Here is an 11480-nt window from a genome sequence, read left to right on the forward strand (position 1 = left end):
GGATAGGGCTAGGGAATTCGGACGAAGAAGAAGGAGATGAAGACGATGTAGCCATGGGTGGTCGGATTTAATGGAGGATCGCCGGAGAGGTTTTGGAGAGGAAGAAGATAGGGTGGCCATTGTTGGCTTTCTTGAAGCTTGAGGAAGAAGAAGAAAGAAAGAGGGGGGGGGGATCTCTTAGTCTTTAGGGTTTTCTTCTTTTAATTTTTGCTTTGTTTTTTGTAAAATGTAAGACAAAGGGGTTTGGGTCTTTTGGGTTATGGACTAGGTCGACCCAGTTCGAAATGTACTGGGTCGTAGGGAAGATTGGGCCATTTTTTGGGCCGGTGGCTTGAAATCGAAGAAGAGGCCCAATTCCGACTTTCTTTATATTTTCGCTCTCTTTTCTTCTTTTATTTCTCTAAAACTAAATTATAAAAAATACTTAAACTATTATTAAGAACTAAATTAAGTTATAAAAGCGCAAATTAACTCCCAATAACAATTAACGCACAATTAAGTAATAATTAAGCATAAAATTGTATATTTGGACATTAAATGCTAAAAATGCAAACGATGCCTATTTTTGTAATTTTTATTTTTTTTGTAAACAAATTTAATTAGTAACAATTATAGAATTAAATCCTACATGCAAATGCGACATATTTTTGTATTTTTTATTAATTTAACAAATAAACAAACACAGACAAATACAAATAATTATCCAAAATATCACAAAATCTCACAAAATTTCACACCAAGGAAAATCATTTTATTTTGAATTTTTTGGGAGTAATTCTCATATAGGGCAAAAATCACGTGCTTACAGCTGCCCCTCTTTGCCCGAATACACGAAGGGTTTTCGTGCAAAGATAAAGCGAGCGATTTTTGCCCATCCGAGTACTCTGTGTGAAGCATTTTTTTGAAAAAGATTTGACCGAACCTTTGCTTCAAAGGTTTCCTACATATCCTGGGCTAAACAGGAATCAGGTCAATGTAGTTCGAGAAATTTTGGTAGCTGGGACTACCGTTGGACTGCAATGTTACTGTTGTTGCATGTTATTACTACTGCTTACCGATCTCCTTGTTACACCGTGCTTAAAAAAAACAAGAAGCTAGGCTAGAGTACAATTTGTTTTTGTTGCCTTGCTTCCTTGTCTGCTTGCATTTCTTTCGGTGCTTTACTTCTTTTGACACATGTACTTGAGTTTGTACTGTGACCTCTTGTTGCAACCTTCTGTTTCCCGGTGCCGGGGAATTTTATTGTTTCCTGCTGGGGATTCCTATTGTAACCCTCTGTTTTATTGTCCTCTGACTTGATCTTGAAATGTATGCCTCTGTTATCTGGGCGGGCTCCCAACTTCAATACTTGAAAATTAAAGACTTGAAATGTATGCCTCTGTTATTTGGGCGGGCTCCCAACTTCAATGCTTGAAATATAAAGACTGAAATGTATGCCTCTGTTGTCTGGGCGGGCTCCCAACTTCAACAACTGAAATGTAAAGACTGATATGTATGCCTCTGTTATCTGGGCGGGCTCCCAACATCAATAACAACTTTAGAAATAAACGTCATTCCTCTCTTCTGGCGGGCTCCTGACTTCAACCAATACATTGCCATTCCTTTCTTTAGGTTGGCAATATTTCAACAACTTTAAAAAAAATGCCTTTCCTCTCTTCAGGCGGGCTCCTTACTTCAACAACAACTTTGAAAATAATCGCCATTCCTCTATTCAGGCGGGCTCCTGACTTCAAACCATACATCGCCATTCCTTTCTTTAGGTTGGCAAGATTTCAACATCTTTTTAAAACACCTTTCCTCTCTTCAGTCGGGCTCCTGACTTCAACCAATAAATCGTCATTCTATTCTTCAGGGGGGCTCCTGACTTCAACCTCTTTTTTTCAATTCAATTCTTTTCAAATTATCCTAGGAGAAAATTCATCAGACTAGGATTTGATATCCTATCTTAGGAGAAAGATTCATCGGACTAAGATTTGATATCTTATCTTGGGAGAAAAATTTCATCAGACCAAGATTTTGACTCTAGGAGATAAATCGTCAGACTAGGTCCATTTGTTGTGATCTTAGGAGAAAGATTCATCCGACTAAGATTTTATCTTGGGAGAACAATTTCATCAGACCAAGATTTTGACTCTAGGAGATAAATCGTCAGACTAGGTCCATTTGTTGTGATCTTAGGAGAAAGATTCATCCGACTAAGATTTTATCTTGGGAGAACAATTTCATCAGACCAAGATTTTGACTCTAGGAGATAAATCGTCAGACTAGGTCCATTTTGTTGTGATCTTAGGAGAAAGATTCATCCGACTAAGATTTTATCTTGGGAGAACAATTTCATCAGACCAAGATTTTGACTCTAGGAGATAAATCGTCAGACTAGGTCCATTTTGTTGTGATCTTAGGAGAAAGATTCATCCGACTAAGATTTTATCTTGGGAGAACAATTTCATCAGACCAAGATTTTGACTCTAGGAGATAAATCGTCAGACTAGGTCCATTTGTTGTGATCTTAGGAGAAAGATTCATCCGACTAAGATTTTATCTTGGGAGAACAATTTCATCAGACCAAGATTTTGACTCTAGGAGATAAATCGTCAGACTAGGTCCATTTGATATCTTATCTTAGGAGAAAGATTCATCTGACTAAGATTTTATCTTGGGAGAAAAATTTCATCAGACCAAGATTTTGACTCTAGGAGATAAATCGTCAGACTAGGTCCATTTGTTGTGATCTTAGGAGAAAGATTCATCCGACTAAGATTTTATCTTGGGAGAAAAATTTCATCAGACCAAGATTTTGACTCTAGGAGATAAATCGTCAGACTAGGTCCATTTTGTTGTGATCTTAGGAGAAAGATTCATCCGACTAAGATTTTATCTTGGGAGAAAAATTTCATCAGACCAAGATTTTGACTCTAGGAGATAAATCGTCAGACTAGGTCCACTTGTTGTGATCTTAGGAGAAAGATTCATCCGACTAAGATTTTATCTTGGGAGAAAAATTTCATCAGACCAAGATTTTGACTCTAGGAGATAAATCGTCAGACTAGGTCCATTTTGTTGTGATCTTAGCAGAAAGATTCATCCGACTAAGATTTTATCTTGGGAGAAAAATTTCATCATACTAGGACTTTTTATCCTAAGAGAAAAATGTAAAGATCAATGATTTGAGAAACTTACCTTTGCAATCTATTCTTTTCTTTTCTTTTTCCTTTGCGCTGCTTTGTTCTTGCTTGCTGGGGATAATACCATTGCGGGAGTCTTCTTTCTTCCCCTCCTTCAAATTTAATTTTTTTTTAACACTGTTGGGGATATAAGTGTTATCTTTTTGGGATAACGTTGTTGAGGATAACACTGCTGGGGAATTTTATCCCTTCAAATCGATGCTTCATTCTTCTGGAAGCTGTTGGGGATGACAATGGCTTTTGCTTTTTCTATACACTAATTTCATCTCTTTGGTTCTGTCTGCTGGGGATCAATTTCCTCCTTTGGAAACTTATTATGTTGGGGGAAACCCTGGTTCAAAGACCACTTCCTTGGTGCTATCTTTATTCTTCCCCAAATGGGTACCTGATTTTCCAGAAAATTTTCTAACTGAAAAGAAAATTTTCTGCCCCAGTTTGACAATCTTTCTTGCGGCATGCATTTCCGACATCAATGCCATTTCCTTTACCTGTTTTAACTCAAACAAAATTTGTTAGCTTAAAGCGTGGTAGTTGGTTGTGATACTCCACTGGGATGACTTTTCCCTTTCTCCTTCCTTGCTCTGCATTCCACCAGGGACGATATTATTTGCTGGGGATAATCCTTTTCTGCTAGGGATATCCCTCTTCTTTCGTGACATGGCTCGGAGACTTGCATTTTTCCGACCTTTTAGTCTCGCATGAATTTTCCAAGTCATGCTTATTGCTCTCCTTGTTTGTCCACGGGCCTTGGCCTTGAGGTTTTAATAACCTCTAATTTTGGCAAGGATATCCCTCGTGACACTCGTTGATCTTTTTGTCAATTCCCTTTTGCTGGGGATGTCTTTTTTTTTTTGACACTGGCCTCGCGCTTGTTCCTTGCTGACTATACCATTTGTATGTATTAGTCAGATCTTATCTTGGAAAGCTAATGGCCTATTTTGAAGTCATTTCCCACTGGTTCTGACCAAACAGACTCTACTGGGGAAATTTCTATGAAAGGAAAAGATAAAAGGGAACAGAATAAAAGACAACGGAAAAAGATGACTCTTTAACAAAAGAAACTATAAATAAAAACCTATCAAACGCAAATACCGACTCTAATGGTCATGACATGCACATGTGGCCTATCCTCCGTCGTCAATCGTCTTTCAAGATCTTCCCTTGACTATCCTCCATCTGATTCCCAATCTTATTCGACTTGTAGTGCCCAAAAGGTTTTCACCATCAAGTCTCTCTCATTTTGGTTTTTCTCTCATCTTTCATCGCCTTATGGTGTCCGTGAAGATTTTCACCGATAAGACTCTCTCATTTATATCACTTTCCAGCTGGGGATTTGGAGTGTTGCCGGTATGACTCTCTCTGCTGGAGATTAGAGTCCTTTCTGTTGTGGAACAGAGTGTTATGTTCACCGGTAAGACTCTCATTTGTCTGACTTGACATCTTTTGAAGACTGATCAGAAGGTCTTTCTTTGGACCGTAATGCGGGTTTTGGATAGGCTAGAAAGAAAGGGTATTAAAAGGCTCAAAAACAAAATAAATTTGGGGTTTTAAAATTACAACCTTCGGAACCGATTTTGCTTACAACGAGTACAACTCTTGCCCCAGTTTCTTGATTGAGGATTATTTATTTATTATTTTTTTTTTTTTTTTACACCATGCATACCATGCACATTATGCACACTATGCACCCTATGACCGAGCCGTGAAGCGCCTACGTATCCTCTTTGATGAATCAGGTCAAACGTAGTTCCCAATTCCTCTTTGTCATTTGACTTTCTCTTCTTTTTTTTATCATCTTTCTTTTCTTTTCCTTTTTTTTTGATTTTTTTTACCTTCCAGGCTCGTATTTCCTAGTCGTTGCTATTGATTCCGAACGAGGGGTATGAAAGAAAATAAATAAGGCTCAAAAGGGGTAACGAAGGATAAAGTGTTTAGGTAGCAGAACAAAATGCCTTCGTCATTCCAGTCTTTAAAACATGCCAAGTGCAAACAACACAATTGAACATAGATTTATAGTCTCTTCCGATGGTGTTGGACTTGACAATTATGCTAAACACTTGCTTTTCAATTGTCATTTCTAAAGCACCGTTGGGCGACACTCTCACTCTCATGAACGACCCTCATGCCAATTTGGCGAATCTTGCATTTAACAGTTTTCTTTATGTTTTACTTGCCCCAGTTCCACATGACTCGGGCTTCAAATAATCTCAAACCGTTCTTAGTTCCTTTAAATGGTCTGATCACCTTTCCAGAGTTTTATAATTAACTTTTAAGACTAGGCCCAAACTGTGTGCACATGTCATGTCACTAGAATCGGCGTTGAATAAAAATGATAAAAGTACTAAACAAAAAGATGACTGGAAACAATAAAAGACCGGACTTTTGTATTAGACTACCGGCGAAATGGTTTGAATAATAAAACAAACAAAACAACCAGAATAAAATCCTAACACAGCCTTGACAAAACTTAAACAAATTGATATGACAAACTGGAAAGATAAGAAGGTTTCACACAAGACAATATTCGGATTACAACCCTAAGAATAATCCGGACAACAGAAATGACAACAAAATAAGACACCACCAGCTTCTCTTTTGCTAACCAAGGAACGGAGCGTCCTCCCACTTTATCAAAATTGGCATTCTTAGCCACTTGAGCGTTCGCATCAATACTGCCAAGACCATTATCAGCTTTAATATCATCAACCTTAGTCAACAAGTCCCAATAGGATTCGAGTGCTTCTGTTATCAAGCCTGATCCCTGCAAAGTGTGCTTCTGGGTCTTGTATTTCCGGCTTACCACAAACCAACCACCTTAACTTTCTTTGTGATTCAAAGCGTAACAGGTTAGAATGGACTCCGTTGGTCCCCATTATTAACAACATTTTTTTTTCATTTTTTTTCTTTTTCTTTTTCATTCTTTTTTTTTCCATTTTCTTTTTCATTTTTTGTTGTGGTCGAATCTTATGGAGATTGCCTACGTATCATGACCCCGCATGAATCAGACCTTGCGTAGTTCGGACCAATAAAAGATAAGCAATACTAATCATTTTTTTTTTCAATTTTCATATTGGGTTTCAAAGGTTTAAAAATGACCTACAAACTTGAAAATCAAACGACCCACATATTATAATCAAAAGTTTTACAAACTCCAAAACAAACGGGCTTCCTTTCTCCGTTTGACAAATGCAACCAAACGGTTATTTTTGCAAATGTGGCCCCTTCCAAATCTCACATGAATTTTGAGGCTGGGGAGGATTATTTTGACACTTTACGAACTTGTCCATTCTTTTACGAAAATAACCTTGCGACAACTGAAAGATACTCTGAGGCTATTTCGGCAAGAACGGTTTAAGACGCGGCCGAAGCTGGCTCGGCTTATTTTGACCAAAAATCTAAACGGTATTCACCTGACCGTTGACTCTTTGTTTTTTTTTCAAATTACAATAAAAACCAGGTGTTGCAACACGGCCCTTCAGCGCCTCGGGGACGAAGATTTTTAAGGCTGTGTGGGTCAACTGGACCAAATCTTAAAAAACGACCAAAGGTGGTTGTTTATGCAAAGTCAGCCTTCCGGCGTCCCTTTCGGGAACATTCGGCTGTGTCTTGACAAAACAGCGTCACCCGACTTCTTTATGTCAAAATTAAAATTTGACATAATATATTTTTTTTGGCTATTATTTTTTAGCAAAAGGGGAAGTTGGACACCGCCCGACTTATTTATGACAAAATTAAAACTTTGACACGTTTTTTTTTCATTATTTTTTTTGGTTTTTGGCTATTTTAGCAAAAAAAAGGGGGTTGGACCCGATGAGGGTTGCCTACGTATCTCACATCCGGTGAGAATCAAACCCGCGTAGTTCGGGCAGGTCATGAATAAAGTAAGTAAACTAATTTTAAATTATTATTATTTTGAATTTGTAAAAGAACTGCTTTGAAAGAAGAAATGAAGTATATATATATTTTTTTTGAATTTTTGATTGATTTTCTTTTTGAAAGAAAGACTTCTAAGAATTCCTTTTCTTTTGATTTGAACTTTGAGAATTTCAAAAGTAAAAGGAAGATTTTGTTTTTGTTCTTTCTTATTCTAAGAAGAAAGAAAATATTTTTTGGAATTTTACCTTTAATAAATGAAATGCTTTCTAAAAAAAATATTTTTTTTTTGAATTTTGAATTTTCTTTTCAATTTTTAAAGAAGAAGGAAAATATTTTCGAATTTGTTTTATTTTATTATATATATATATATATATATATATAATAATTAAAAAGACTTTCTTAAAGAAGTCAATAATGGAAAATATTTTTGGATTTTTTGTTTTGAAAATTGGGAGTCTAAAAAAAACTTTTCTAGACTTTTTGGCAGGACAAATATTTTTGCAACAAATAAAGATATATATACATTTTTGGAAATAAAGAAAAACTTTTTGGATTTATATATATATATATATATATATATATATATATATATATATATATATATATATATATATATATATATTTGCAACAAATAATAAAACCACTTTCAACGCGACTCTTTTTATTTTATTATTTTGAATTTTTCAGAAACGAATAAAAAAAACTATTTTAAAAGTAAGACTCTTTTCATTGTCATTTTCAGGGGAAGACAAACTATTTTCCTTTATATATATATATATATATATATATATATATATATATATATTTTATTTTTTTGAAAAATAAGACAAAACAACGATTTTTTTTTCTTTCTATTTTTTCTTTGATTTTAATAAAACAAACTAATAAGACACTTTTTTTCATTTTCTCAAAATTTCGGCAGAGTTTTGACAGTATTTGGGCATTGGTTTTTTTTTTCAAAAATAAACAGTCAATTCCCTAACCGCTATTTTTTTTTCAATTTTAAAATATTATTCATGATATTCAAAAGTCAGTCAACACACAAATCCGGATCAAATAAATGCGCAAGTAGCAGCAAGTAAGATGCATCAGGATGGTCATTTTTTTGGTACACCTGTCCTAGACAGACCCAACCCCTGTGTTGAGTCTCCAAAGTCAAATGCACGTGATGCAAACAATCGCTCCTACTAGGGATCCGGCATGAAGCTGAGTTATTCTAAGTGAAAAAACCTGAGGCATATTGATCTAGCCCTGGCTTACCCAAACGGACAGTTTGAGCCGAAGCGGGGGCAACGTACCGGGAGCACGAAAGTCTACCCGGCCTAGTTACTTGTCCCAACTTCGTCTTATTTGGTATGACTTTAACAGAAAGGTGGGTCACGCGCACGTGTGCACCATAAATTTAGAAGACTCAGAAAGAAGGGGGTTTCGTAGCAGTTGTATATATTCATAATTCAAATAATATTAAAGCGGTAAAAGTGTCATTTAGCACATTGGGCATATATCATGTAAAAAAATCAGATAATAAATAAAGCCAACTATAACAATTATTTTAAGCTCGAATTCTTGAACCCTGAACCAGTGGTTCTGGGTTACCTCCCCAGCAGAGTCGCCAGAGCTGTCGCACCTCCTTTTCACCGCGCCCGCGGGGCGCGTGGGAGTTTTTCCAATTAAAGGACAGTCGAAACGGGATTTATTTGTTTTGTTTCAGAGTCGCCACCTGGGAATTTTAAGGCGTCCCAAGTCACCAATTTTTAATCCCTGAATCGAGGAGAATATGACTCTGTTTGTTATTCTGCGAACCAGAAATCCTGAATAAGGAATTCTGTTAATCCGGAAGAAGGTGTTAGGCATTTCCGAATTCCGTGGTTCTAGCACGGTCGCTTAACTGTTATTATATTTGACTTTGATTTATTAAATGCATATTTATTGCCCAATTTTATTGTTACCGCTTCTATTTAGACTGCTTGTAATTAAGGACCCTTCTTCGAATCGAATCACGCATACGTGTATCCGTTTTATATATTATATATTTTTTAACGTGAAAAATCGTGTTACGCGTACGTATACACAATGATATTGATAATATAATTTATTTATTTTTTTCGAAATTTTTATTTATTTATAAAAATAGACTTAAGTTCGAAATTGTGCTTAAAATAAAATTAAGAACGTCTGTCGCTCTTGTATGATTAAATAGTGAACTGCACATCTCAGGTTATATGAAATTAATTTGATATTCTCCGAAGAACCCCTTTTTAATAAAAATTTGCTCGAAGTTGCGCGAACGCATAATCCGAAATGCCTTTAGAAGTATAATCAAGTCACGCGAACGCATCCCTAATTATGCAAATTAGTTTGGGTCGCATAAATGCGTACCCATGTTTAAGAATGGAATTATTATTATATCGCGCCTAAAGCAATTAGCGTTTTATTTACTTTGGAGAAGGCCGTGAAATTTGTTAAACAGCCCATCCGAAGTCTAAGTAATCAATTAAACAGTTATTGAGGGCCCCGCAATTAGTGTGTTTTATTGGGCGAGGCTCATCTCATTTTATTAAAAAAAATAGTCCTAAAATGCCTACATTTTCTGTTGAAATTTTTCTTTACAAAATAAAGAGAAAATGTCTTAATTTATTTACATGTTATTACCTAGTTACATTATACTAGGCATGTTCTCAATTTGTCAAATTAAAAAATAGCAATCCAATTTTAATCCTAGACCATTTACATGCTGAACTTAACCAATATTATTTAACTAAACAATATTTCTACCAAATTCTTACTAGATGGCCTATTCGTTTGATTTTTACTTGACGAAGTTACTACACCATTTATTTATTTTTGGCAATATATAGGTAGTTCAATCGTTAAGCTATCGTCGGATATTCCACTATATGTATTAAATAGCTACACGATTCTGATTTTTTTGCAAACTAAATAAATTATACATACAAATAAAATTCAGAATATAATTAAAACTAATTCAAAATTTCAACTATTTATTTTTTCGTATTCATGCTTCATATTCGGATTACAATAACCAGCTTTCAGTTGTGTACCTGATATCGGAAGCAAAAGAAAATGATGATGAGAATCAGCGACAGTAATAACAATACAGCAACAACAGTCCAGCAGCAGTAACAACCCAGTAACAGACCGGTGGAGTAGTAATCCCAAAAACAAAAGCTTTAAGCTTTAAATGAAACAACAACCATTAATACTAATTTCAAACAAAGAAAGAAAGCAGTAGATTTTTTTTTAGTTTTATTTTATTTTGAAAGCTTAAATATTTTTCGGAATTTTTCTCTCTTCTATTCTCTGTCCGTTTTTTTCTCTCTATCTGTGTGTGTATTTTTTTTTCGTATCTCTCTCCCTTTCTGTTCTTATGTCTTGTGTTCAAGACTTCACATATATAACCCATCCCATAAACCTTTCAATTAATTAAAATCCATACTTTTTCTCTACCCAACCCATTATCTTTCCACTCATCCCCATTACATTAAATAAACATATCACACCACCCCATTATATTTTGTCCCCCATGCTTCATTTAAAATAATGCAAGATTCCCCTTTAAATTAAATCTTGTCCCCCCTTTATATTAAATAATCATATCACAACCCACCCCATTTCATTTTGTCCCACATGCTTCAAATAAACAATTACAAAATGTACAATTCCTAAACTACCCCCTCCGACCTTACTGAAATTACCAAACTACCCCTGAACGTACTACAAATTTACCAAACTACCCATCAGCTATAACACATCAATTAATCAAACTTAACCAAAATATAGACAATATGATCAATTTCTAACAATGTTCAAACAACAATATGAACACGGATGAACATCATAACAACAATATCACATGAACACAATTTTAACAACATTTCAACAACAAATCACATGAACACAAATTGAACAACAAAGAACAACTAAAATTTGATTGAACAATATTTTAGCAACAAACAATCCTATTTTCGGATTCAACAACTACAACAAACAAGTATATTTAGATTTCTAACTTCAATCATATTGAACTTAAAATCAATTCTAACAACATTACAACCAACAATTCCTATATTAAACTTTATGAGACAAATTCAAGAAATAATCACAAATGGTAAACAAGAAATCAAGCTATACAAATTTCGGATTCAAGAACAATCAAACAAAGTATGAACATGAATTAAATCTATTTTAAACAACAAACATGATGGATTTAAACGATTAAATCAATATATTTCCTTTAACACAACTAAATTCTTTTTAGACAAATAACAAGATCGACGAATAAACAATTATGAACTTAAGCTTGAACTTAACAATTTCTAACAATACATAAACTCATGAAACAAATTGAAGAAATAGTTAATTAAATTTCAATTTGAATCTAACAAACATCATACTAAC

This window comes from Nicotiana sylvestris, chromosome 5, assembly GCF_000393655.2.
Source record: "Nicotiana sylvestris chromosome 5, ASM39365v2, whole genome shotgun sequence".
NCBI lineage: Eukaryota > Viridiplantae > Streptophyta > Magnoliopsida > Solanales > Solanaceae > Nicotiana > Nicotiana sylvestris.